This window comes from Pipra filicauda, unplaced genomic scaffold (assembly GCF_003945595.2).
Source record: "Pipra filicauda isolate LSUMZ 115617 unplaced genomic scaffold, ASM394559v2 scaffold460_size520110_pilon, whole genome shotgun sequence".
In the NCBI taxonomy this organism is placed as follows: domain Eukaryota; kingdom Metazoa; phylum Chordata; class Aves; order Passeriformes; family Pipridae; genus Pipra; species Pipra filicauda.
The window spans coordinates 53,722-81,642 of record NW_024104599.1 but is presented as its reverse complement, the minus strand read 5'-3'; the positions used below and the strand labels follow the sequence as shown (position 1 = coordinate 81,642).

At 51.7% G+C, this 27,921-nt stretch overlaps 1 protein-coding gene across 2 annotated transcripts in view; it reads right to left on the bottom strand.

Moving 5' to 3' along the window:
• Window positions 1-27,921, bottom strand: part of PLXNA2 (plexin A2) — a 170,988-nt gene that overhangs the window by 103,031 nt on the left and 40,036 nt on the right. The gene's annotated exons all lie outside the window — the stretch shown is intronic.

Below are 27,921 nucleotides of genomic sequence, written 5' to 3'. Positions count from 1 at the left end.
CTATTTACATTGTCTTTCCCACCAGGATTTGCATATTTGGAGAGCCTTTTGATTGCAACGCGGTGTCTGCAGAGCTCGGAGCTCTGGCAGCCGCCAGCTGAGAGCGGCCGGGCGAGCCAAGGGCTCGCAGCGACAGCGATGCCGGGAGAGGGGGGCCGGGAACACTCCCGTGGAGGAGAGGGAATACAGGGGGCTGACGGCCCTGGAAAAACCTCTTATCACAAAGATGCCATCTGCTCTCCAGCCTCATGCCGGGCTGCCTTGCTGCATCCCGTTTTTCTGCTCAGTTCCCGGCTGCGGCAGGGAGGAAAAGGCAGGGAGAACCTGGAGTGTGAACCTTCAGAAGGGGCAGAGTGGAGCAGCAGAGAGGGTCTTTTTTCCCCCCTGGTTTGTGTCCCCAGGAGGTAGGACAGCAGGTTGTTAAGCATCTGAAGATTTATCTGAGAAATGTGCCACCCCAGCTGGAAATACAGGGATATCGTCACACTCAGAGAGGAGAGATGCTCCCCCTGCACCCTCCTCCAAATAAATCCTCTTCTTGGAAAGAGCCCTGGTGCTCCCTGCCTTGTGGAGACATGTTGGGTACACGAATGCATTTATTTTCTGGATTTCTCTCTTTTTCTCCTTACCTTTGGTGTTTTTAGTGCTATAAAAGGACATCAGGTGGGAATGTGAATGGTCTGGTCGAACACCCACAGTCAGGCACAGGGAGCCTCTGGCAGGATTAAGCCACCAGCCCAAACCTGCCTCAAAAGCCCTGAATTTTCAGAAAAACAAAATCCTCCAGAAAGGCAGAAGGTCAAATCCTGCTTTAATTCCACCTGTGAGAATCAGGATCTTCACGAAATCCTGAGAACCAGGGGCAGGTTCACACCAGTACGAGACCAGGGTTGCAACCCGAGTCACCCACGGAGCCACCAGCCTGCACCACGGACACAGGGACAGGGCTGCAAAATCACCTGAGGAATAAACAGCAGGAAGGCTGGGCTGTCAGGGATACACAGCCACTTCCATGTGAACACCTGATTAATGGCCAAACGGGAATGGAAGTGCCGGACATGAAGGATCAGCAGCCTTTGTGAAAAACAACTGTTTTTCAGAGTTCCCTCAGGGCATGGGCAGCTCGTTAAATTGAGCTCCTTTCTAGTAATGAGGTCAGACAGGGCTAATAAAGAGAGATACCACTGGACAAGCCTTGTGCAGGGCAATTCCAACTGGGAATTGTGGCTCTGGGCTGGAGGCAGCAGCACCACGTGACTGATGGCTCCCCCAGCCCGGACAAGTGCTTGGAGCTGTGCCTGGCACGGGTGTCCTGGGACACAGCTGGAGCCCTGCTCAGGGTGCTGGGTGCTGCCTGCACCCTCCTGCCCCTCCACAGGGTCCTGGGGTCTCTCGTGGAGGCTGCTGAGGTGAGGTATCTCAGAGCCCAGGGCGAGGGCAGGGCAGAGCCCGCTGCCCCCCTGCCCCGCACGCCGTGGTGGGTGTTAAACCCCCTGGGTGCCCCCCAGCCCCCTGCCCACAGCACCGTGCTGAGAGGCACCCACCGACACCAGGATGCTCCACTGCATCTCTTCCTCAGGGTTTGGTTTCCATGACAACAAATGATGATGTCAGAGAAGAGCGATGATTCCTGCGACGGCGGAAGAAGAAAGGGATCATCCCCCCAGCAGGAAGCTGCTGCTTGACGTTTGGAGAGAGAAATAATTCCTCTGCCTAACATCTGGGTGCTCTCCTGGGGCCAAACAACTCCTGACCCATCACCAGAAGAGCGACGTGGTGCCAACCCTGCAAGTCTGGGCTCAACCCAAGCCCAGGTCCTGGCACAGCGATGCAGGAGAGGGACAGGGCTGGGCTGTGGTGGTCCTGGTTCATGACATCCCCCTAAATCTACTTGCCTGTCTTCTCTCACAACACAGTGATGGGAACAGGAAGGGTTTAGGAGAGAGACAGAGGGAAGCAGAGCAGGTTGGAATGGGTGGGAGCACAGTGAAACAGGGAACAGGCGGGTTACGGGGAGCTGCACATCAGTGAGATGGAAACCAGGATCAGAGATATGTCCAGAGAGACAACGGAGACCAGGAGGACAAACCACAGGCTCCCACACTTGGCCATGAATTGGAGAAGCTGTTTGGGCCAGATACAGCACTTCCCTCCATCGCTCCTGATGGATGTTTAGAAACCTGGCTCGAAAAGTGCCTAATGACATAATCTGCAAATCCAAACATCATCCCTGGCTCGGAGGACACCGGGCCAGGGGAAGGCCCCACGTGATGGAGCAGAATTGAGGGAGCTGCAGCCCTTCAAAGGCTCTGCTCAGATTGATCTCTCTAATACCCCCCCAGTGCAGGCTGCAGGCATAAGCTCAGCATTATGTGCCCAGATTAGTGAAACACCACATTGTGTCACGTATATGTTGCAGTGAAGCTCCCGTGTAGGAGCCACTCAAGGATCTAATATGACATGAAGCTCCAACACACCTCTTGTACTAAAGTTTCCCTTAGGTATTTTGCCCAGCCAATGCCAGAGGTAAAATATATCTGCATTCCTTTCCAGATTCTCCCAGCAGGCTCCCATTAGAAGACATCGGATCTCTTTGTAGGAACTTTCCATGATTAAATTACCTGTCTGTTTTCATTACCAGTGTTTCCATGAGGCTGACTCATGATGAAAAGCCTGATGTCAGAAAAACAGCTGAATAAGCCCATGCATGAAGGGACTGATTCCCCATCCTGGATCCCACACCAAGGCCACCCATTAACTCCTCAAGAGCTGCAGCTTCTCCCCATGTACACGGGTGCCTGGTGGGTCCCAAAGCTCTTTGGATTCCCAGGGTCAGGAGCACAACATCCTGGCTGAACTTGCTGATTTTTTGTTTGTAATGGCAACAAAGGGAAAAGCCCAGACAACCCCGGAGCCTTAGGACTGCTCCTTTCATGTCAGGCTTTCTAACCCTTCAGGGTGAGGAAATACTATCCAGTAACGTGGCATTTGTGTAAAATGGATGTTTTGAGAACTGTATCTGCTCTGGGGATGTGCACTGGAGCGTCACTGCCTGAGAAAAAAACCCGAAAACAAGGAGCAACCTTTGCTGCCAAGATGCATCTTTGCAGAATTGCCACTTTCTTTGACATTTACACCTGCACATCTCAGCTCTTGGGCAGTTCCCACAAAGCTCTAGGATGGATTTCCTCCTTCAGGACTGGAAATTTAGCAGGAAGACTGTTCCTGGCAGCAGGTTTCTGAATCAGGCTGGAGCACAGTTTAGTTTAAACAGCCTTTCCCTACCTCTTTCTGTCTGTGGTTTTGTGGAGTCTTTCCTACCTAGACCTGGCCATAAAGAAAGCTTCCACAAGCAGGAGACTCAGCAGTGCCAGAGCTCCCAAAGACAGGACAAGACAAACAAAAACCAGCCCAGATTTCCTCTGTGCCTCATCCAAATAATCTTTGCAAAAAGGATTTACTTTTGCTAATCCAGTTTAATTTGAACTGGGCTGTTCTACATTCACACCAGACCAAAAAGGAGGTGAGATGCACATCTCAGGATCATTTTACAGGGCTACCAACACTGGCTGCTGATGGTTCTACATCCTCTGACACCCACAGCAACCTCTAGGAGGGGAGAATCCAGAACAGAAATTGCAAATCATCACACAGAAAGTTTCCAACAGCCCTTCAGACCTTCTATGAAATTATTCTGGGAGTAAAGCGCTCCCTCAGAGCACTGTTAACATCCAGATTGGACCCATTTCCAGCTGTTAATAAACCTTGGGAAGCCAAGGGGTTTGCTGAGGATTGCACACCCAGCCCACAGATGTGCAGGAGCCTTGACAGGACCCCTCACCACATCTCCAGCCACGGGAGGGAAAGCCCAGCCCTGAAGAACTTCCCGTGCATGCACCTCCCACAGGCAGGAACCCCAGGGCTATGACTTGGCTCCCTGCTCTCCATGTGGGAATTCTCCCCCTTGAAACTAAAGTGAAATAGTGATGCCATTAGGTATCTTCCCTTTAAATCATAGATGTGTCTGTGAGGAAGTTAATGACAAACCTTACATGCACATTCAATTCAGATCAGCATATCCAATTAACTCCACTACCTGGAGGCTCCCTCATATCCCAGTCTCTCTCTCTCCTGTCACAATTTCTTTATGCATTTCTCCCAAATTAGGATAGAATATGTCTGTCATAGTGGGCATCACCTTTATCTTTACCCCAAAGATATCCCAGGGAAGCCTCAGTAGATGGGTTCACTCCAGGAAGTCACGACTCTGTCGGGCTCAGTGGCTCGGAGCAAAACAGCTCCTCAAAAACCAAATTATATGGTCTCCAAGGGAGGAGAAAATCCATTCTTTCCCGAATTACGCTGTCTAACTAAACATTAAATACACTCACTAATCCCTGCTGGGGTTACCCTTCCAAAACCCAGGGGAGGGAATTTGGTTTGGTGAAGAGCTTGGTGCCCTGCTCGGGCACAGGCTGTGCAGCAGCTGAGGAGGTTTTCCTCCAGCGAGGGCCACACAGGTGACACCGCCCTGCAAGTGCTGGTGTCACTGTCCCTCTGCCTGGGGAACCTCAAAGACCCAGGAAAGCCCCATCCAGGCTGTGCAGCCCCACCTCTCCCTCCCGTGCTGGGCACGATGCACACAAAGCATCGAGGCACAGCCACGGCCACCTGCTCTGTTTGTGTTTTCTGAGTCTTAAACCCCTTCCTTAGGGAGCTTTTCCTCCTCCATCCCCTCCCTAAACTTAAGGAAAATTCCAGGTGCAAGGAGACAAACCTCCTCTGTCCCTGTCTCGCTTGGATCCCGCCTTTCCCGACAGATTAAATTGCTGGTGCCCTCCGTTCACACAATCCCTCGTTCCCAGGATCTGCAGCCCCTCCTGCCTGTGCAGCTGGATACCTGAGGTTATTCCTTCAAAAGGGGGATGGGGCAGGGGGAAGCAGGTGCTGGGAGGTAAGTCCAGGCAGTGGAAGGTAACGTGGGTTGGCATCTGCACAGCCCCACACAGTGCAGGGGGGGCTCCAGCCCGAGTTTATTCTGATCAGGCTTCATGACCCGAATTATTTATAGATCTGAGCTCCCTGTGAATTCAATACTCATGTCAGAAATGTCTCTGTGTATCTATTTCACACCCACATGTGTTTCCCATCTTTTGCTGTTTGGGAAATGTTAGCTCCGTGTTCAAAGCCACAACCTGGGAATGTGCAGCTCCCCAGAGGAGCCACGAGGCAGAGGAACTGCTGAGCTAATTGGGGAAGAGCACAGAGGAACCCCCCCAGGCTCACAGCAGCTCCCCAGGGAGAGGGGCTGTGTCTGCAGCACCAGCACCCACATCCACTGCTGAGCACAAAAACGGGGATGCAGCAAACAAACAAACACAAATTAACTCTCACTTTCAGCATCTCCAGTGCTAAAGGTGGGAATTGTTCCTCCAAGGAAGGTTTCCTGCCTTGCCCTGTGTGACAAGAGGCTTCAGCCTGCCCAGAACCAGCACTCTTGAGTAAAACCAAGACCTTAACACTGCCAATGTTACCATTACAAAGAGTTTGTTCCCACCTACAGAGAAGGCCAGAGAAGGTTTAAAACACAAAACAAATTAAATCCCACCATTCCTTCAGCACTAAAGATCAAGTCACACCCAACAGATTATTTAACAAATAATCTGTGGCTGCCTCACCCCTGGAAGTGTCCAAGGCCAGGTTGGATGGGGCTTGGAGCAACCTGGGATACTGGAAGGTGTTTCTGCCCATGGCAGGGGGGGGAACAAGATGAGCTTTAAGGTCCCTCCCAACCCAAACCATTCTCTGACTCCATGACCTGTTTCAGCAGCCCCACTGGCCCCTGGCTAATGGAAACCAGTTGCCAGAGCAAGGTTCAAGGTGCCCCTTTGGGGTGCACGGGGGAGGTTGGGCACTTGGATCTGCCAGAGGGAGAAGAGCTTCCACAAACACAGTCCTTCCCATTCCCAGGCAGAAAGAGGAGCTTGGGAGAGGAATCCCTTGCTGCCTCTCTGAAAGCTTTTGGGGGGTGAAAGAATCCACTTGCTGGGTTGAAGCAGCAGCTCAGACATCCTAACAGGTACCAGACCTTAGGAGAAGATTGCCACTGAAGCTGTTCTCTCTCTTTGTCTCTCTCTCTCTCCAAGCCTTTACTTCCTTCTTCCATCCTTCTTCTCCCCTCCACCCTTCTGCAGAGCTGATCCTCCACGATAAAGCAGAGAGGATGGTACAGAGGCCCCATGCAGAGACTAATCAGCAGCCCCCATGTCTTTAATTTATTACTGCATGAGAGGCTCGTTTAGAACAAAGCTGCCAGTTCGGAAGATCATTCCTTTAAAAGACTTTTTATTTGAAAAGCTGTCAGCTCACACCTTGTCACAGCCCTACTTGCAGCAGCAGAACTTTAATAACATGCCACCTCATGCAAATGAGCTGCTAATTAATTAAGTAGTATTCTTCCGGGGATGGATTCATTAGAATCAAATTTGGGTAGGCTGGCTGGTGAGGTCGTATTGCTTTGGATGGTGCTTTAAATCAGCAGCATTGTCTTTTCCTTGAGGCCCAGCACTCCTTCCCATTAAGAGGGAAGCTCTTTCCCATTGCTGGGCCCTGGGGAAAGCTCTGCTCACCCCAGTGCAAAGCCAGGCTGGAACCCAACCACTTGCACAGCTAAAACCAGCCCTAGTTTAGCTAAAACCAGCAGTGAAATGGGGACAAAAAAGAAAAAAAAGACTGAGTGAGGCGCCCAAAAGATTGTCTTCTACACTCTTGAGGAATGCCAAGGAATGCAGAAGAGGGCTCAGTTCAAAAGTAGGAGGTAGAGACTATTAACTCTGGGGACTCCAGGGATCAGGCTGCCTGGCAGGGAATGCTGAGAAGGAGCAGGGCCCCTTTTTTTGGAGCACTTGTCGCAGGGAGACAATTGCTGGGGGTTCAGGGCCACCAGCCTTGCACCTTCCACCAGCATCAAAGCACAACCCATTAAAGGTGGAAACACTTGGAGTAAATCTGTGGATTTGCTCCCCGGAAGGAGGAGAGCTCAGGGCACATCTACAGCTGGTACAAAACCTGCTCACTTCTAATCTGTCCCCTAATGAAGAGCCACAACGTGCAGTGACTTCCTTCTCCTTTTGTTCAGCAATAAGCCCCTTCTTCCCTTTACATTCCTGTGGTATTTTTGAAGAGGTGGCTCAGTGCTTCTCTGGGAAATGGGAATCATTGTTAACAGCACTTCTCTGCTTGCAGGCTTTGCATTGTGGCACCGAGCAAGGCAAGCATCAAAGGGACGGAGTTTGGCCTCCCAGAGAAACGAGGGAGGTGGTGCTGGATCCCACTGACCCCTCTGCAAGCTGCTCCTCCAGCCTCTGCCATTCCTCCCTTGACTCACCCCTGCTCCTCCTGCTTTGTGCAGCTTCAATCCAGCTCCTTCCCTTACAGCTGGGGAGTAAATGAAAGCACAGGTGAGGGAAGAGTGGGACAGCTCCGGGAACAGGCAGAGGAGTTTTTTTATTCCTAAAGCATCCTCTTCTACACAGCACCAGCAGTCTTTAGCAGGGTTAGTTGGGTGCCAGGGGAGCTGTGGGTGTGCAGAGAACAGGCTAAATCCAGGCTGCCCCTCTGGGTGCTACAAATCCTGGGTCATTCCCTGCCTTTTTCCACTCTTCGCCCTTTTTCTCCCCTTTGCCCTGGCCCAAAGCTGGGCTCAGTGTTGGCAGGCACCCAGAGGGACTCGTAAGTGAGGACAGCTCACTGTCTGCTGCCTGCAGGACACAATTAGTGATGGAGGGAGGTGGGAGCAGCATTTTGGGGAGTGAGCAGCAGCCAAAGTGAAGGCAAACAGGGCTGAGAGCAAAGCCTGAGTCATCCGAGATGGACAGAAAAGATGAGAGGAAGCACAGAGCTGGTATTATTTAGGGCGAGGGAGGTACTGGGTATCTGCTTGTCACACACCATTTACAGCTCTTCCCAGAGTCCCCAAAATAGCACTGTATCTGTGTTATCTATCCACACCTCACCTGTGCCCTTCCAGCTGAATAATCCTCCACAGCTCGGTGTCAAGCTGTCTCCCTCCGAACATCCTCCTCCAGCAGTGCATTTCACAGCTGAAGGGATTGGTCTTGCTTAGTTTGGGTTGTTGACCTTGAGTAGCCATGTAAAATGGAATAAAAAGCCACTTAGACAAGACTGTCTAATGTGGAGTTTGCTCCAAACGAGCTGCAGCGAGTCGTGATTCTCCCCAAGGAGGGAGAAACTAAACGACTGTCAAAAATTGCCACACAAAAACCCCTCTTTCTCCGAAGTCACGGCTTCCAGCCGATCAGGTGGAAACCAGAAAGTTCCTCAGGAAATATTATTCTCTTTTTTCCCCTTTCAAAAAACATCATGTAAGTAATATGTTTCAAATGACTCCGATTTCCTGCCCGACACCTCCCGGGAGCGCTGGAACACGAGCCAAGCCCGCGAGCCGCCCGAGGCCAAAACCCAGAAGGAAATAAAAGAACCTACATTTTATTATCTTTGGGAGGGTTTACAAACTCGTGGGTAAATCCTGCCTGGTGCTTTAGGTCAGACAGGAGCGATCAGGTGAACAGGGAGGCCGTGCATGTTTTTGGTTTCTCTGGTGCGACGCAGAACCAGTCGTGTGTTACTGATCGGATCTAACCTTGCCCGGGCAGAGGATGTGAGGAAATTACAGAGCACCCAGCTCAGCTTAAATCCCGGGAAACGAGGCTCTCCCACATCGCCTGCTGCTCCTCTGGCTGTGGGGAGCATCACACCCCCCAGGTCACGGCCGCTGCGGGCAGGGAACGGGGATTTTCTGGTTAAGAGATGGGCCAGAGCCACACAAAGCTCTGAGCAGCCGGGTCCTGAGCACGCTGCCCGCGCAGAGGCTGAGTTTTACTCCAGCAACAGCCTTGCAGAGAGGTCGTGTGAGGACGGGCAGAGCCCCAGCCAAACTGGCACTGCCCCACGGCTCCCGGAGCGCGGCTGTGCCGGCACTCCCAGCTCTCCCCTTCCCTGGCAGCTTGGCTCCGTGGTGGGGAACCACCCACCCGGGACACACTCTGGGTTTGGGGCTTTTCCATCTCCGGGCACACGGGAGCTGAACCAAGTGCGGGCTCATCCTTGTGGAAGACAAGGCGCAGGACCGAAAATGCCTGAGGAGCAGCCGGGGCTGGCACCCTGCTCAAGGGCATCTGCTTGTACAGAGCCCTGTGCTGGAAGCATTAAAGCCTCCTGAGAGGATTCATACAAGTACAAATCCGTGGAAGCCGAATCTCTCTCCTTACACTTTCCTATCTGCTCATTCATGCTCTGAGCTCCCAGTCCCCAGCAGAGGCTTTTGAGGTAGCTCACGTTCCCAGCGCGTGAGGAACGCTCCTCCCGCCCCTGTGAGCTGCTTCCCAAATGCTATTCCGGGGCAGATCAAGGATAAAAATAAAAATAAAAAGCAAAATCTCTTCCATCTCCGCACCGTAACTCCCTAAGCCTTCGGCACATGCCCTTTCCAGCATCTCAGAATTAATCAGCAGATAAGCAGATGAACTGGCTCTGAATAATCTGTATATGCAACACATGTAACACTGCTCAGCACTGCCTTGAGAGCAGCAGGGAGATTGCTGGGCTCAGCACACATCTCTGTCCCTGTCCGTCTGTCCTTGGCCATCCCTGTCTCGAGAGCATTGGTGCAGCTTCTGGGCACCCACCACAGGGCTGGGACAGCACCCACCACCCTGCTCTGCATCAGGCCAGGGAGGAAGGAGAGGCAGCTGATGGATGGATCAGCATCCTGGTCCTCAAATATCCAAATTCTGAGTTCCAGTTCAAATCCAGCTGGGGCGGGAGGGGAATCTGCCATCTGTAACTCTGAGGCAAACACTACTCAGGAGCTGGGTTTAACCCTTGGGAACTGTGCAGTTCCAAGCTGAGCTTTAAGCTCATCCCTGCAGAGCAGCCACGAGCTGCAGTGCCAGCCCCATCCTGGCAGCATCACCCAGGGACCAGCAGACACGGAGCTCTGGGCTTCCCTTTTCACCTCATCCACAGTGAAAAACATCACAAAAGAGGAGAGTGGACGTGCCCAAGGCTTTGCTGCTCGACACACACAGTGTCCTTGGTGGCATGTCACCAAGGTGGGGTCACTTAGCTGATGTCACTGCTCCTCCTTAGAGGTCACAGGTGCCACTGGCATGTGAACACAAGGGCAGCTACAGCACCGTGGTAAAAACACAGAATGACCCAGGCAAAGCACACCAGCAACATCAGACACCCCCAAAGTGGGAGGAGGGAGGGGAGAAGGGACCACAGATAAAGGACTGGGACTGAAGATGTTTCTGGAGCAGAACATCTGAGAGACTGAACGTCCTGGTCCAGCGGGACCCAACCAGCGTGTGCCTGGTTTTGTGCTGAAAGGTTTTACTTGTAGTTTTCTCCTCTGCACGAGGAGGTGGAGCAGGTCTGCCCCAGAGCTGTCAAACACCTCATGAGAAGGATGGAGGCAGCTCTTCCCCCAGGCCCCTGCTTTTGTTCCCCCAGCAGCCAGCACAGCTAATCCCTTCTCGTGCCCATGGCCCAAAACCAGCATCGTGAGATAGGTCCAGGCTGGGGTCCACGGGTGGGAGAGACAAAGCTGCACCACATTAGAGCCTTCCCTTCCATAATTGACCTGTAGATAAACACATGGCTTCCTCCTTAATCCCCTGCAGCCTCAGGAACATCAGCCGCGCTAAATTTTTCATGTAATTAAGAGAAAAACCCTAATCCAGTGTAATTAGCTCCCTGATTGCCAACGTCAGGCAGAAAAGCAGTGTTTGAACAGCAATTCAGGTCTAGCTGGTTAGGCAAATACTGTGTGTGTGGTGCAGTAATTTAACACTGGAACAACTCCCCCTCTGCTGTCCTCACAGGCTCGCTTCCCTAAACAGCACTAAGTGGTTTCATGATTGCAAGAGGCCTCACATCCCTGAAAATGCTGTTCCACCAAGCTCCAGTTACGTCCCTGAAGGGCTGAGCATGAAACAAGTCAACCAGTTCACCAAGAAGCACATCATGCTGGTTTTGGGAGTGGTACCCCCACCCCATCTGCATCCTTCAGTGACTGCACCACGATAGGGACGCCACCAGCCCTGACTGCCTAAATTCTGCACCTGAGAGTCACAACTAAGACCCTGATGGAGAAACAGCCCCGTTGTGAGTGATGCTCAGCACCAACACCACAACCTGCTGGAGCTGGAGGCTGCAGCAAGGCTTACGAGGGATTTTATGGTGCAGATCAAAATTCATCCCAGCTCCTGAGCCTTTATGGTTTACAGCGATATTTTTCTTTTTCATTTATATACATGAAGGCGAAATTTTAAGAGTGAAATGTTAGAAATTTGGGAAGTGGGAGCAGATGGGAGAGGAACAGAGAATGTGGATGTATGTGCCAACGGGGAGGCAGGGAAACCAAGAAAGCACAGCTAGAAGATACCTTCACTTAACCATTTCATCCATCCCCCAGCAAAAAGGATCTGAGCTACTGAAGCCACTGTCAAATATTTTTGCTGTCTCTCTAAAATTTGCCTGTGATAGAAACTACAGACAAATCCAACTCTCAGCCAGTCACATCTTTGATGTTCAGACAATATCAGTCTCCTGAAAGTATTTGAAAGCAATACTTTGTTGAAGTCTCTCTAAGGAGGATTTTAATCCTCATCCTGTGCAGCGTTGGAAAGGGTTTGCGGGCTTGGTTGGTTTTGATAACAGATCTTAGCCTCTGTTTTGCTAGTTTTGGTTAACTCTGCTGTTAAGAGGCCAAACTTCTGTGCCTGGGAGCCTGCAAAACAACCAGCCCCCCCCCCCCCTTTCCGTAAGGAGAAAGGCTCCAAAGCATTTCACAGCTTCAGCCTCGCAGCCTGGATTCCTCCAGAACACTTGTTTACATGCTGTGGCAGGCGAGAGCCAACCCTATGTGTTTTTGCAGCTATAACTCTTTAATTCTGACAGGGGCCACAGGCTGCTGGAAGGCGGGGGCTGTGCCTGGCTCTGCCGTGTTTGGGCTCCAGGCTCTGGTCCCCCCCCCCAGCACTGCTCCTCTCTCCCCTCCTCATCACCCACATGGCTCTGTAAACAAACCAGCAGCGAGCAGAGCAAGCTGCTCCTTTGTATCAAAGCCAGGGAGAATTTCTTTAGACCAAAAAAAAAAAAAGAAAAAAAAAAGAAAAAGAGTGAAAATTTATCAATTCAAAGCTCCTTTTAAAGAGAAGCCCCTGAGGAGAGCGAGCCCAGATGCTTGCTTGTGTTGGAAAGCCAATTCCTCTTCCTGCCTCCCTTTGGACACACGCTGTTTTCCATGGACAGCACTGGAGCTGAACTGTTGACTGGGAGCAGAGCCTCCTGGTTGGATGGCAGCACATCAGTATGGATTTGAACAGCAGCAGTGATATGGCACAGTTTGGTGCTTTGCCATCATTCCCTTTCCAGGGAAACGGCGCTTTGAGTCAAAACCCAACCTCCTCCCTAAAAGCCTCCTGGCAAACCCATCTCACAGGAGCCCATCTCACAGGAGCCCATCTCACAGGCTCCTGGTGACCAGCTTTCCAAAGGCAGTGATAGAAATTCCGTGTCTCCCTCCTCTTTGGCCTGGCTCAGGAGGTGGGAACCTTCAGGCACGTCCCAAATTGCATTCACAGCCTCCCAAAATGGCCGTGTGCTCACCCTTCCCTTCTGACCACATCAGACACAGGGATGGGGACACTTTGGCCAATGCATTCCAGGCAGGATATCATGTTTGCACGCTGTGGCTGTCAGTGTATTTAGTTTTTCTGTCTCATATTCCAGCTTTCAGGCAGCTTTGGGGACATTCTTCCTGCCCAAACCCCCGGCATCGAATGCCAGCAACACGAGTCTGTGTTGACTGCTCTGTGGTCTCTCTGCCTAAGATCCAACACAAATTCCTCTCTCCATCGCCCCTGCCTTCCCAGAAACAGGCATCTTAAAGGTCTGTGGGGAGCTGGTGGCTGATGAGAGGAGCTGGAGGCAGCTCAGTGGGGGCTGGATGTTCTTTTTGCTCATTTTCTCCATTTCACATCCAGCAATGGACAGCTGGGAATGCAGTCCCAGGCTGGTCTGAGGTACCAGTCACAGCACCCACCAGTCTAACAGCACCCCAGTGACCTCTGCTACCAGCTCACAGCTTCATCCCAGTGAGCTGGATGTTTTCCCAGCCTCTGTTTTGCCAGAGGGTGGTGGAAGTGTCTCCAGCCAGACCGGGAGACTCAGCAGTTGTTGCATTCGAGTTAATGAGCACTGGCAGGAGATTTGCAGCCAGTCACTAAGAAGTGTCAGAGGTGGCGAAGGGGACAGGAAGAGGTGTTGGAAGGAGAGGGAGCTGCTCAACCTCACCTACAGATGGCTTTTAAGTAACCTGCAGGACAACACTGGGTCCTGAGGCTCCCAGCTTCCACCCCTCCTGGCCCCAAAAGCTGAAGTTTCTGACAAGGTAAAGGATTTGAATTGCTCTCACTAAAAAGAGACCAGGCATCAGATGTTCCTAAAGCTTTTTGAGTTAGAGCTATAAACTGAGCCAAGAGACTGAACTGATATGGAAAGTTACCTTCCAGGACAGATTTTCCCAGTGAGTGAGTGCTGGCAACTGCAGCAGCCTCTTTGCACGATGCCACTGCTCATTATCAGAGGAGCTGAGCTCCCTCTTGCCTTTCCTTTCCTATCACACCAGAACTAACACAGCCCCCCTCCCCATCCATTCATCTGCATAATGTAATCTGCTAATGATTCCAGGCCTCCTATTTTGCCACTGTCATGATTTATAAGTTGTGTCATGGTTTGCACTCAGCTGCAAAGAAATCTTGCGGCGACCTAAAGCCACAAGACTCCAGTTTTGCTGCTGTTGGAGTCCTGTGGCCTGGTGATTTCAACACACCAGGTATTTCCCTGTCTCTTCCCGCAGTTTGTGGGAAGCCTGGCAGGGAGTCAGGTCCTGTTCTCTGCATCTGGAGTCCTGTGGTTTGTGACTTAACCAAAGGGCTGAGCCAGCCGCCAAAGAGCCTGCTCCCGAGAGGCTGCCTGCCTTGAAAATCTATTCTAAAGCAGCTTCAGAACCTCCAGTTTTCATTATTAATATGACTCCTTTCATCAGAGTCCACTTATCTTTTTGCTTTCTATTTCTGTCTCTCCCCTTTCATTGTTTCCCCAAGTGCTTCCATGGGAATGCTACTGAAACCCAGGCCAGGCGACCGCAGCAGCCACTCGCTGCCTTCCACCAGCAGGAATTTATTTCCATCAAAGCTTCCTCCTCGAATCAAGGCTTTTTTTTTTTCTTCCCCCCCCTTATTTTAATTCCATCTGTATTTAATCCCAGACAAACACAAACAACAATCTCAGCTCCCTAAGGCCATCACTTTCTAAATCAGTTACAGCCAACTGCAATTAGCAGGCAAGCAACATGAGCAGCTCTGTACGCTCCTGGATCTTTGGGAATGAGCCAGCCCAGAAGGTCCTTTTCCCCAGATTGTCCCTTTTTTTTTTTTCCCTTCCAGAGAACTTGCACCATCGTTACAGTCACAGCCTCCACAAGATAAAACATGCTCCCCTTTGCTTTTGCCACCACAGAAGAGCTGGGAATGATGCTCTGTGGCCTCATTAATGCTGTTTGTGGTTCTGTGCTCCCACACCTGGAGGCCACCTGCATGCTTTGATTTATAAGAGGATCCCAAAGCCTCTACAAGTGCTGAAGAGATGCTTTATCGGTCACTTCAGCTTCCCTCTCAGCCTGCACTTGAAACAGCTCCTTAACAGCCTCTCTAAGCCAGGCTGCAGGAGCAGCAGCAATGACAGCTCCTGCCAGGGCTGTGCAGGTAAAATACTTCCCTTCCCAGGTCTTGAGAGCATCTCTCAGATACCCTGGAGAAGCCTCTCCCTTCTCAGTCCATGAAAGCATCACTTGGACATACCCTGGAGAGGTCTCTCCCTTCTCAACCCACCAGCCCTCAGTGGAGCTCAACACTTCAACAGGGGACATGGAGCAGCTCATGGAGTCATTTGATTTAAGCTGACTGTGGGTTCACCATCTTCAAACTGCTTTTACCTTGTTTTGGTGAGAAATGTCTGGATCTCACAGGCTTGTGGGATTTTGCTGGACTTACCCAGGCTGGCACTTACTCTTTAGAGGTCAGAGCTGGTGGTGTCCCCTGCTCCAGCACAGCTCTGCTGAGCTGTTCCCCCCTTGCTGGGTGCCCAGAGGGTGCTGGGGGCAGTGGTGGAACTCAGTCCTTGGTCTCTTGGCTGAAGGGACCTGCCCCAGCCGTGCCAGCAGGAGGGACAGATGCAGCACTGTAACTCCACGGCCAGCTCTCCCTCCATTAGCGAGCTATTTTGGGCAATGATTTCAAATGAAAATCTGTATTTTATTAATTATGAGTCTGCTTTGCTGCTGAACTCTTTAATGTGTTTCCCAGCTGTATCAATCCACAGCCATGGAGGAAACCATTAAACCTAAATGCCTCGAGCCGTGTCACTTCGCTGCTGGGACACATCTGTCACCACGGTGAGCCCCGAGCTGCGAGGCCACGGCCAAGGCTGCCATCCCCCCTCACCTCTGGGAATGTTCAGGTTGGAAAAGACCTCTGAGATTATCAAATCCAACCTTCAGCCAACCCCAGCACCCTCACTAAATCACAGTGCAAAGTGCCACGTCTGCTTTGAACACCTCCAGGGACGGTGATTCCACCACTTCCCTGGGCGGGTTGTTCCTGTGCTGAACCACTCTCAGTGAAGAATTCTTTCTTATATCCAACTTCTCCAACTTCTCACCTAGCAGGAGCAAAGCAAGGGACACTGTGGGACTGGAGTGGAGGATGCAAACTCTCCCTCCAGCCGTGTTTCCCAGTCTCAGTGTCCGGGCTCACTCTGCACTGACAATTCCCGTGTATTCCTCCTGTTGCACAAACACACCTCTTCATCAGCCAGGAAAAGGATTTCCCCAGCTCATGCATTTTCCTGCCACGTAGGGATATTGGAAAGAGCAGCATCTGTAGGCAGGCAGAGTTATCCACCTCTACTACCTGGCAAAACTGATTGGGTTTGACAGACACGCCGGGATGTGCCGATGCATTAACGACCAGTTTAACATGGAAACCAGCAAAGCAATGCTCCTCACAGATGTTATTAGGATAAGTTTATTTAAAGCATATTTTATGGCTGCAGAGAATGTATTAGATCAGCAACCTCGAGAAAAATCACTACGGGCTCCACCCCTAACAAACACATAAAAATTTCCAAAATCAAATAAAACAAAACACCTCCCAAATAAAGTGTGACAGAGATCATTCTACAAACCCAATTCTTTGCTGCTGGGGTGACTTCAGCTCTTGGGTGAAGGTTAAAGAGATCACCAGCACTCAGAAGCAGGAAGGCCTGAAATGCATCAGCAGTACCTGTTGTGTGATCCCACACAACCCACCCATGAGGGTGGCAAATTGTCCTTTCCTGGGATCTGCCCTCCCCACCAAACAAGCCATTTAAGCCACATTATTTTAGAGCCTTCTTGAGACAGAGCAGCATTAATGGGCCCCACTGTCTGAAAAGTGCTCTTGCTTAGATACCCGCAAAGCTGAGCAAGAGAGGCACCAGGCTAAAAAAATGTTCCCTCTCAAGCAAAACAGGCTTGCACTTGGGCTGCACAGAAATTAAAGCAACAAAAGGTCTCTGAAGCCAATTGCAATATAACTGAGAAACAGGCTCGTCACTTTGTACATCCATCTGGCAAGGACATACTTTCCATTTCAGCAAGTGCGAGAACGGGGTGCAGAGCGGAGGAAATGTGAAAACAGCAAAGAAAGGAGAAGAATGAAAACCTGCAGGACAACACTGCGACCCTGTTATGAATACTGTACGTCTATTCATATGAAAATCCATACGGCTGCTACTGTTGCATGCACTCTTCTTACACAGCATGAAATTAAAATTCCTCCTCAGTATCATATTGCCAGCACTAGAGAGCAACTTCAGAGTGAGCGAGCAGACAATTTATCCTTTGGCTTCCTCAGCCGGGCTTGTGCCGGGATTGAAAGCCAGTGGGGTGAGGGAGACGAGTCTGTTGCCCACGGTAAAAAATTCTGCTTCCAAAACAAATCCCAGAGAAATATTGCTGGCCTGGAGTCTGACTGGTGGTGGTGGTTTCACAGCGCAGTTTCACGTGCATAATTCCCCCCAGGCACCCCCCTGCCACTTTCCTTCTTATCTCCCCAGAACAAACTCAACGTGCAGGCTAATTTCAAGGAGTGTTTCACCCACAGTCCAGCCAAATGTCAGTGGATCTGCTGCAAATGCAAATTGAGACAATCATGCAAAAGGGGAGGGCTTATGGATTGTGCGTAGGGGCAACAGAAGGCAAATGAAAGCTGACAGAGAGAGGGAGCGGGGAACAAATCTCCCGTCTCAAGTTGTTGATCGTTGGCGCGACGAGCTCGGCGAGCGGCAAAGACGCATTTCCAAAAAGGTACAGATCCCATTGATTTTCACCACTAAATTGTCTGGGTGTCTCTAAACCCCACCTATCTCAAAGCTCCTAAATCAGCACCTTGCTTTCACTCCCACCATTCCTACGCACTCCGCAGGGCTGTCAGTGACAGGGAAGACACGGCGATTTGGGGCTGAGCTGGGGAGCCTGGGAGGGTTTTTTTGTGGTTTCCCCGATTCCAAAGAGCCATTGAGTTGTCAAAAGCAATTGCAACTTTCACAGAAACCGTCTTATTTTGTGCTTTTGAGAAAGCTGGGATAACTGTGGCTCCCTGAGATCATCTGGGGACAAAGTGAGGGAAAGATGCCGGAGACGGGAACTTGATTAGCCCAAACCCAGCCACGAAATTTTCTCAGATACAAGCAAATTCCTATGAAGGTTTGCTCATTATGTATGCAAAGAAACAGCGAGCACCAGGAGACAATCCATACTATGTGCCTAAACATGATATAGAATTAATCCCCCTAGGTCACAAAATTCCTCATGAATCACAGAGGGGACGGTATCTACTGTATTATATTTTATCACACTTTCTGTCAGAACATCCCCGGCAGGGAGCCTTTTTGGAGATGCAATCACCAGCAAAGCCTTATTTGGGGAGGAAGATTTGAACTAAACAGCAGCAAACTAGAAATACATTCCTTGTGATGCCTTTAGGTAGAACCCCCTCGGAGCGGGGTTGGTGGGGTTTGACATCGTGCAGCTCTTTCTTCAATAACCTCGTCTTACGGCTTTGCCCGGCCCCATATGGAGCTTATATGCTCTTTAGTTGTACTCACAGCAACACTAAACTAAGCTGGCTGCTCCAGCGTGCCCCTGAGTCCCCCAGGGACTGTGAAACACTTCACTAAACCATCCCAGGAGGAGAAGTTTGCCACCTCTCCCAGTGATACGGGGCAACGTGTGCGTCGCACGCTCCGACTTGCAAACCCCAATTGTCATCGCTCTGAGGTGGAGAGCAAAGTGAGCGAGGGCTGAGCTCCACAGGGGCACTCTGGGGTAGGAACATGGGGCTCCTCCATCACAACCTCTCTGTGTGGCTGCTGAGTGCTTCCGCTTGGCTGGGCTCCACACTTTTGTGAGGCGCTCCCGTGTTTTTGGCAGCCACTGAACTGGAAGGAAAAGGGTCTGATTATCTCCTCCAGCACCTCAGTGGTGACCCAGACCACTGACCCCTTTCCTGTCACTCTACATTTGCTCTGGATGTTTTACACAGGGAAGAGGTAAAGCCTTCACAATTGATCCATCCAGAGCATCCAAAGGCTGTGTCTTTGGTCATCACGTGATTTCTGATCCGTCTCTTGCTCGGGGGCTCGGGATCTGTGTGTCCACCTTACAGGAGTGGTATGGGAGACAATGCCAGGGGTCACGGAGCAGGACCTGCTGACAGCCCAGATCCAGCACAGGCTTGGCAGTTCTCATTCAGATAAAAGCTTCTTCACTTACATTGCCTGTTAAACCCAGATAACCCAGCCTCCCATTCTGCCTTCATTATCCAAAACATTGCCATCCTCAAATAGCCGGGAGTGTGCACTTTGAGTTTTCAAGCTACGGAGCAACAGCGAAAACCAGCCAGCTGAGGGGAGACAACCCCACTGCTGGGTGGCAAGAGGAGAAGAGCAGAGCAGCGAGACCACCTCCTCCTTCCACAGCAAGCACACAAAATCCTTAATGCCTGCACGAGACTCTCTGCACCATCACAGTTTCCCTGTAGGCACCAACACAGGGCCTTTGCCCACGGATTGGACTCAATCCACTGACAGCAGCACTTTAACATGAGTGTCCCTGAGTTGGGGACATGGATCAAGGCAATCACCTATCAATCAGCTGCACTAAACCACTCCGACAAGACACCTGGGAGGATGCTCCTGGTAACCACAACGAGCCTTAATTATTTATGTCTCTGCGACTTTTTCAATTATACCTTCGGGAGGGAGGCAACGCAGAGGGACATTGATTACATGGGGCAGGAGCAGGAGGTGAAAGGTGCCATTAGCCCAAAGCACTCCTTTATTGGAGAAATAAAAGCAGTGTGGTGGTTTGGTGGGGCAGAGTCTGTCTTGTCACGCATCTCAGGCAGCATCAGAAGGACCTGGAGCTCGAGGGAAGCTGCACACCCCTGCCTGTACATAGGGAGAAGGCACTGGGAGCAGGTCCAGAAACTTCACAGGGTGTTCTATCTGCTCAGTCCAACTCTGCCCACACCCAGCCAGTGACTCCAACCCTTTTCCATCGTGCATTTACGCCAAAGTCATCTTTGCCACAGATCACAGAGTCCCAGAATGGGTTGGTTTGGAAGGGACCTTAAAGATCATCTTGTCCTCATCCCCTGCCATGGGCTGGGACATCCTCCACTAGACCAGGTTACTCAGAGCCTCATCCAGCCTGGTCCTGAACTTCCAGGGATGGGGAGGGCAGATGCTCACACTGCTTTCAGGTTAAAACAACTGCACTGGGTTTATATTACTTGAACACTGAAAACTGGCAGGAAACAACCCACTGCTGTTATGTGATACCAACCCTGACTCACAGCTTGGCCTGCAGCTTCAGGGTAAAGTTCTCTGCAGCATCCATAAGGCATCCAAATCCCCCAAAGTTTCTCAGTCCTGCCTGATGTGAGCAGAGGTTTGCCAGCCCTTCCACTCCGAGCTGAGCTCAGCTCCAGCTGAGCCTGGCGTGACCAGATTGTGTGAAAAATGAAAAATAGCCATCTGGATTCCTGTGGTGAAGACAGCCAGGAAAGTTTCTGGAGAAGGCACTATTCTGTGGGAATCTGCAGAACCGTCCCTGCAGCAGCAGCTGCGGTGCCAGAGGAGCGTGGGGGGCTGCACAGGGCGCTGGATTGTGATACAAAGCCCTTGCCCATGAGCCACTGGCTCCAGTCCAGTCCAGACTGGGAGATGCTGCTGCTCTGACAGTGGTTTGGCAGCCTGTGTGTTTTTGGAATGGGCTCACATTAAGCCCTTTGGCCATGAGTCAAGGACACAGGGCTTGTCAGGGATGGGGAGGGGACCTCTGAGCCATGACAGCCTTTCCCTTGCAACAGGAGAGAAGTTGGGGGCAATGACCTCCTAACCCAGCTCCAGCAATCTTTGAGTGCCCTCGAGCATGTCACTGTGTCCTCCTTTCCAGCTGTAAAATAAAGTTTCCATCATTTCCATCCTAGTACATGTTCTTTGGGGCTGTGCACAGGGAACAGCCAACACAGTGGTGGAGGGATTTGCTCTGTATTACTGGCAATATAAATAAATAATGCTCAGGTCCCTGCTGATATCTGAGCAAAAAGCTTGAGTAGAAGGAGGCAAAAGGAGGCGAGAAAGAAGAGCTCACACAGGTGCTTTTTATGCTCTAGTGAAACTGCAGTTCCTTGTGCTGGATGCATTTTAAAAGTAAAGTGGGACGGGTCAGGCCCTGGTGTTTCTTCCCAGAAGTTGTAGAGCAGTTGGGAGATGCAGGGAGAGACCTGCAGCTCTAAAGCCAGGAAGGCCAATCCAACAAAAGCAAACTGAACAGGAAACACAAGGCAGGGAAGTGCAGTGCACTCCCCCATGATCACCCAGGTGCTGTTTCAGCAGGTCAGCTCAGCCCTGCTGGCTTTTCCCAGCCTGAAGAGCTGCTGTGTTATCATCTCTCGATCCTGTTGTTGATGCTGCTGGGAAACCACGTAGGGGGTTCAGGATGCACAGAGCCGTGTGAGCCAGGCACGCAGGAGAGCCGGGGCCCAGGCAGACACAGCCAAAACCTGGGGGTGTCACACGAAGGGACACTGAGCACAGGGCAGCTCCTCAGGGCTCAGCCCCCACGTTTTGCTCCAGCCCCTTCCCCAGCTGCTGCCTGAGCCAGAACGTGGCACCCGCCCCCGCCACGAGCCCACGGTGCAGCCACGGCTTCGACAGCCTGCTCGGGCATCAGCACTGACAGGAGAGCTCCCAGCAAAGAGTTCAGAGGTGGAAAGGGCAGCCCCAAGCCAGATCTGGGCAGGAGGACAGGGCAGGCAGGGGCTGGCCGAGATGCTGTGGCACACTGGTGGTGGCACGGGGTCCCCGTGGTCCCCCAGGACCCACCCGCTGTCTCACACCCTGCTGGCACACAGAGGATCCAACACCTCTTTAAGGAACTCATCAAAGTATTTTTAAATTGACTCCAGCACCCTTGGTGTCGCCTGTGCTCCCACTCTCAGGAGTGGCTGGAACAGACCTGGGTGTTGGGATATAATTAAATATCCACACATGTATCCTGCACTCAACACAGCTCCTGTGTTTGCTTGTGTTAATTGGGATGTGAGGTAAAGTGTCTCACAGCAGAAACCTACGTGCTTCCAGACTGATTCTCCTTAAAGATTTAGACAGCCAAATCCCATCTGTCCACGCTCCACCTTCCTCTCCAATTCCTTTCCCCAGAAAAAGATGCTCCCTGGCATTTTATTTCACCACCTCCTGCTCAAATTAACTCCCCTCCGATGGAGCACTGTCACCTCGAGTGCCCCTGGATCACACAGCCCCCTCTCCTGGGCACATCTTTGCTGCAGAAACCCCCCTCACCTGCTCTGAGCCCCCTCCCCTGCCAGCTGGAACCACCGAGGCCTCGGTTCGTGCTGGAACACACGTGCTTGATATCCTAGGTGCAATTTGGAGCAATTTCCCTGCCAGTCTCTGCAATCTCATGTAATCTCCCCCCAAAGGGCATCACAGATCCCACAGTGCCTTTGCTTGGCCATAGAGAATGCAAATCACATCCCCCCATGGTTTTGAATAATGCAGGTGGGAGCAGCCAGCAAAACCCAGGAAGGTGGGGTGTCTGCTCGCTCCTGTTTGTGGTTACTTGGACCACACAAAGAGCTTCAGCAGCAACTGGGCAAGGGAAAGAATTTGTTCAGACCATCCAAACTGCCAGCTTCTGGCAGGTCCCATATTTAAAGCTGCTGGGGACCCGTCAGAAGGTGCCCTGTGGGGTTTGGTATTCAAACCAGAGCTGGGATGATGATTCCATGTGCTGCCTGTGCTAGCACAGGCTCTCAGCCCTCAGCACACCAGGTCTGGGGTTTGCTGGCCACTGAGGCTCGGAGGGGATGTCCAAAGGATGGTAACAGAGAGCCAAAGATTCCCTGAGCTGCATCTCACCTGGAGGATGCCCCACCTGCTCCCACCACCATCAGCAACATGAGGCCAACTTGCCTCTTCCACGTCCCATTTATCTGCTTATGCCAGAGCCAGCAGATTAATGTACAGCTCTTGGGGCTGGAGGTGCAGGAGGGTAAAATGTGCTGCTTTTCTCCAAACACCAGCTAAAATCCAACACAGCAAGTCCATGCATTAAAAATATCTCCTCCTCACAGCCCAAACCGCAGCTATTTAACAGTCCAGTTGGCAATTCCAGGAGAGCATTATAGCTCCAAGGCCTGATTTCAGGTGGGGTTGAAATTCAGGGCTGTGGCAGATGCACCTCAATGCTCTGGTTCTCACCCCTGACCCTCAGACCTGTCGGTGGGAACCAAACCCTGAATTTAATGTTTCAAACCTCGTCTCTAACCAGCAGCACGAAGTCTCCAGAACTGGGCAACACCACCAGGAAAAGCAAGCCATGGAAAAGGCAAAGGGAGGCACAGAAGATAAGGAGGGAGTGACCAATGCTGTATTTTCCTTTATTATTCAAATGGGATGTGAACTGGGAGAAACCTCCCCAAGGGCACGTGAAACTTCTGCCAACTCTGTTTTCCTGTTCAAAACCCCACTCAGGCTGATGGAGCTCTCCAGATTAAACAGGGATTTGCTCATTCTGGGATTTTGCTGTAATCCAAACCACAATTCCCTTATAAGCTGTTACCACATTTGTGAACTGATGTGTCCCAGATGCTCGGGCTGCCAGAAGAACCTACAAACCGGCTCCTCCTGGGACTGGTGGCCAATTCCCAGCACTGTCAATCTCCCTTTCATGGACAAAGTCAGCAGAAACAGCAGAGCCAGGTAAGAACATGCCAGCCCTGGGGTACATATGCAATATTTATCTGCCTGGCACAGGGGAGCAGCCGGGAGCACACGCATCCCCACACGCAGGGGATGGTGGCTGATTGAGAGAGCAACCCTCCAAAAAACACAGGAGCTGCAAATCTGAGCTAACTTTTCATTAAACGAGTTCTCCTTTCCTAAACTTACTTCTTATAGTTGGGAAAAAAACTCCCTGAAAGTTCTGGTGTTCAATCCCCTTTAAAAACTTCATTCACCACAGCAGCTCTTGGGTAAAAATCCGTGGGTTTTTCCGTAAAACACGTTCCCAAGAGGCATTTCCATCTTCTCCCAGAGCTCAGGGGAGCAGGGCAGGGCAGCCCCTGTGAGCACAGACCCTCAGCCTTAACCTTGCACCACTTCTGGCCACAGGGCAGAGGAACCAAGAGCACAGACGTGATGTTGCTCTGGGCTAAGACATGTCATACACTGTGTACACACATGAGAACCATGTTCACATGTGAAAACCATGTTCACACCTGAAACCACACCTGGCAGGGCGTGCAAATGGCACAAGAGGGGCTTCCTGGGCACTGACATCCAGATCTACCTCTAGGGAATAAAGGGAAGGGAGCCAAGGGATAGATTAATCAAAATATATCAAAACCAAAGGAAGAGCTAATTTTCCAGGACTGATGTTGTTCCAAACCTGTAGTTTAGACAGGAGTAAGAGTAAGCAGGTCCCTCCCCTCTCCCTGAGGCACTGCACATGGTTTGGCTGCTCAGAGAGGGCAGAGTGCCACCACCCCATGCTGTCCCACACCAACAGGTAAATTGTCCCCAGCACCACAGGCACAGCTAAACCATCTTCCCTTCCTACAGTCAATACTTTTTCTGTATCTCTTTCCCTTCAAGGAATAAAACACAGTTTTTGCTTCCTACACGAGCCTCAAGGAAACACAAACCTCTTTTTTACACAAAGGCTGACATGCCTTGAAACAATTATTGCCCGTTCTGGGGGAGAAGGAGGGTTGACAAAAAGATTATTTTTGGAGATTAGGTCTGGAGTGACTGACAAACCGATATGCAACAGCGTTTGTTTTTAATCTGAAACAGGTTTGGGATAGAATTTGGGGAAAAAAAAACGCAGCCACCCACCGACAAGGGCTCCTGGGAGGCAGGAAAGCTGCAGCCAGCAATACTAATGTGTTTCTCAGTTACCAGCCACCCTCTCCCTCAAAGGAGACATACACTGCCTTTCCCAGCACCAGCGTGGGAACGTGCCCTCCGTGCCTGGGGCGGGGGGACAGACCCCCAGACTGGCAGGGGGGGACAGACCCCCAGACTGTGCCCGGGGGGATCCATTCGTGGGGCATCAGCCACGGGCACCCCCAGCCCCCCAGGGCACGGGCTGGTGCTCCAGTCTCACAGCCAGACCTGCCAGGGGTGGCAAAGAGCGTGGAGGGGATGCACTGCAGGGTGTGGGGAGCCCAAACAGCACTGCTGGCCAAAATTCATCCTGACCCACCCCTGCCCTCAGCACCAAGCACAGAGACAGCCCAAACCACCCTGTGCCAAGGCTGTGCATCCTCCCACACCGGGGACAGTGGGCAGAGTGGTCCCTTCTGCCACACAGACCCACATCCATGGGCCAGCCCATCCGAATGCTCCATCCTGGACACCCAGCCCTGCCTTCCCAGTCAGGCTTCCCAGTGTCCTGACACATCCCAAAAGGCCCCAGCTGATGTCAGTGGTGATGGGATCAGAGCCCAGCAGTGCTCTGATCTCCAGCAGGTCATGTTACCCCTGCCCAGGGGCTGCCTCACACACCAGCAGCTCCATCACACACCACATCCCTGTGACAGTGATACCAAAGCAGACCAGTCTGACACAAAGTCCACGTTGCTGGAAAAATGGGGATAAAAATGTACATCACCAGGCAGTGCCAGTGGGAGGAAGACAATTTTTGAACTGGGCCACTCCACCAAAGTCAAAACACTTTCAATTATGACTAGGCTTTGCAAATATTTCACTCCTTCCCAACCCAGTGGCAGTGGGAGGTGCAGAGTGGGAGCCCAGCGTGGCTCCCACAGCTCCCAGTCCAGTGGGAGAACCACAACCCAACGACTTCAGGAGCTCCAACACCAGCCAGCGACTGAATGATGCCAATAAAAACACGGCCAGATGAACAGGCACACACCAGCTGCACGGGGAGCTCGGGGTGAGGGCGGGGGGAATTAAATTAATCCCTTCATTATCAACCTGACCCCTGGAAAAAATCTGAAGGAATGGGCTGTGAAGGTTCACAGCGGAGCACTAAAGCCAGAAGATCAGCTAACACAGCATCTGCCAGCCCAGACGGGCTCGGCTCTAATCTCCACCACCCCAGCTGGGGCCGTGGTGGCTCGAGGCTGCCAGAGCCAGGCGATGCCAGCGGCCAGCCCGTGCCACGCTGGCACCCCCTCAGAGGGGAGAAATGGAGGAGAACCTCAGTCCAAACCAGCCCTCTGCCTTTCCTGTGGAGAACCTGAGTACAAACCAGCCCTCTGCCTTTCCTGTGGAGAACCTGAGTACAAACCAGCCCTCTGCCTTTCCTGTGGTCCTGGATGGCTTTTGCTTGCCCATTTCCTGCCCCTTCAGGAGGAAATTCCGTGTTTTTTCCCGGTACCTGCGTTACTCTCAGAGAACTGGGTTGGCACACACTCACTAAGTTAATGCTGTGAGACTACCTAGAGGTTTAAATATTAGGTGAGCTTTGGGTAAGCAGAGATGTGGCACGTGGGAAGAGGAAAGGAGGTGAGGATGAGCCACTTGGGGATTTTGGGGAGGAAAGATCAGCCACCCGTATAACTCCAGTGAGGAATCCTCAAACCTTCCTGTGTTATGGCATGTCCAGTCTTACAGCCACACTTGTTGCTGAATTCACAGCCAGCTCTGCAAACACCCCCAAATGTGGATCCCCACCACAAAGGGAAGATCCAATCTCTTCCCATACTCCAAACCTGCCCAAACCTTCACCCCAAACCCGACAAGTCTCTGTTGGGAGACACAGCCATGTCTTAGAAGCTGCTCTTCTAATCTGGAGATGGCTCAGGACTAAGAGCAGTTGCCTCAGTTCATCCTTGAACAGATTTTTAATAAAGATTTTAAGAGGTTTTTTTTAAAAAAATACCCCAAATCCGCCCAAAGACACCTGGACACGGTGCACACACACAGAGGATCCTCGGTGCTTCCTTGCAGGGAGGGAAGAGCAGGGAGCAGCAGAGCCACGGGCAGTGATGGTGCCACAGGCATCACCTCCAGTCAGGGCAGGGGACAGGCTGCAATCCGAGGCCAGATGCCACATGGCAGAATAAAACCAAGCACACAGTGTGGAGGGATTTCTGTTCCTGCAATCCAATCCCTTCTGCTGAGCTGCTGCCAAGTGCCCTCCTGGCCCCACTGCTGCCAACAGATCCTTAGGAAAAGTTTGAGGGAGAGGGGGGGAAACAACAGAAAATAAGAAAAAAGAAAAAGTCTCCTTCTTAGGCTTAATATCTCAAGTGAAACTTATTTTTGAAGAATAATAACCCGAGAGCTAAAGGCAGAGAGCTCATCTCCATCACGGTCGGGGTGGTCCTGGATGTGGTGGAAGAGGCACCACACCTGGGGGGTGGATTAGCCCAGCAGGCTGCTCTCTGCTGTTCCCACTCCCAGCACAGACAGGCAGCTGAAAGCAGATTTATCTGCTGGATAATAAAGGCGAAAGATTCTCAAAGGGGACAAGTTTCAAGCCAAATCGCCAGGCTCCTCCATTTCTTTTTTTTAATCCCTCTCAAAACTGTCTGTATTATACAGGGGGAAGGGAGGAGGAGGGTGGGGGGGCATCTTCCCCCCAAAAAAACCAGCAGAGCAGACGTGGCTGAAGCACCAGCCAAGAGCTGCAGAGGTGCCTCCGAGGCACAAAGAGGAGATTAAGGCTGAAAGGCTACAGCCAGGCAAGGAGTCTGCTGGGAAGGATGGGAAGAGCGCACGGGAAATATTTTTGGATGGCTGACAAGGAGATGCAGAGACCATCTGGGTGAGGGGAGGAAGGGCAGGGTGCCAGGGAGAGCCATGGGAAGGATCAGCCCAGCCAGGGGAAGGCAGGTCTTCACAGCTGCGTGTGCAGGACCCGCTCCCACCCTCCTCCTCCTCCTCCTCTGAAGAGAGAGAAGCAACAGCTTGGAGCTCAGGGAGAGGGGCAGGTATGTTGGTTTGGTATGGAGGTTTTATTCATAGACTCATAGAACAGCCTGTGTTGGAAAAGACCTTAAAGGTCATCTCATTCCAGGGGCAGGGACACCTTCCACTAGCCCAGGTTGCTCCAAGCCCTGTCCAACCTGGCCTTGGACACTTCCAGGGATCCAGGGGCAGCCACAGCTTCTCTGGGCAACCTGTGCCAGGGCCTGCCCACCCTCACAGGGAAGAATTCCTTCCCAA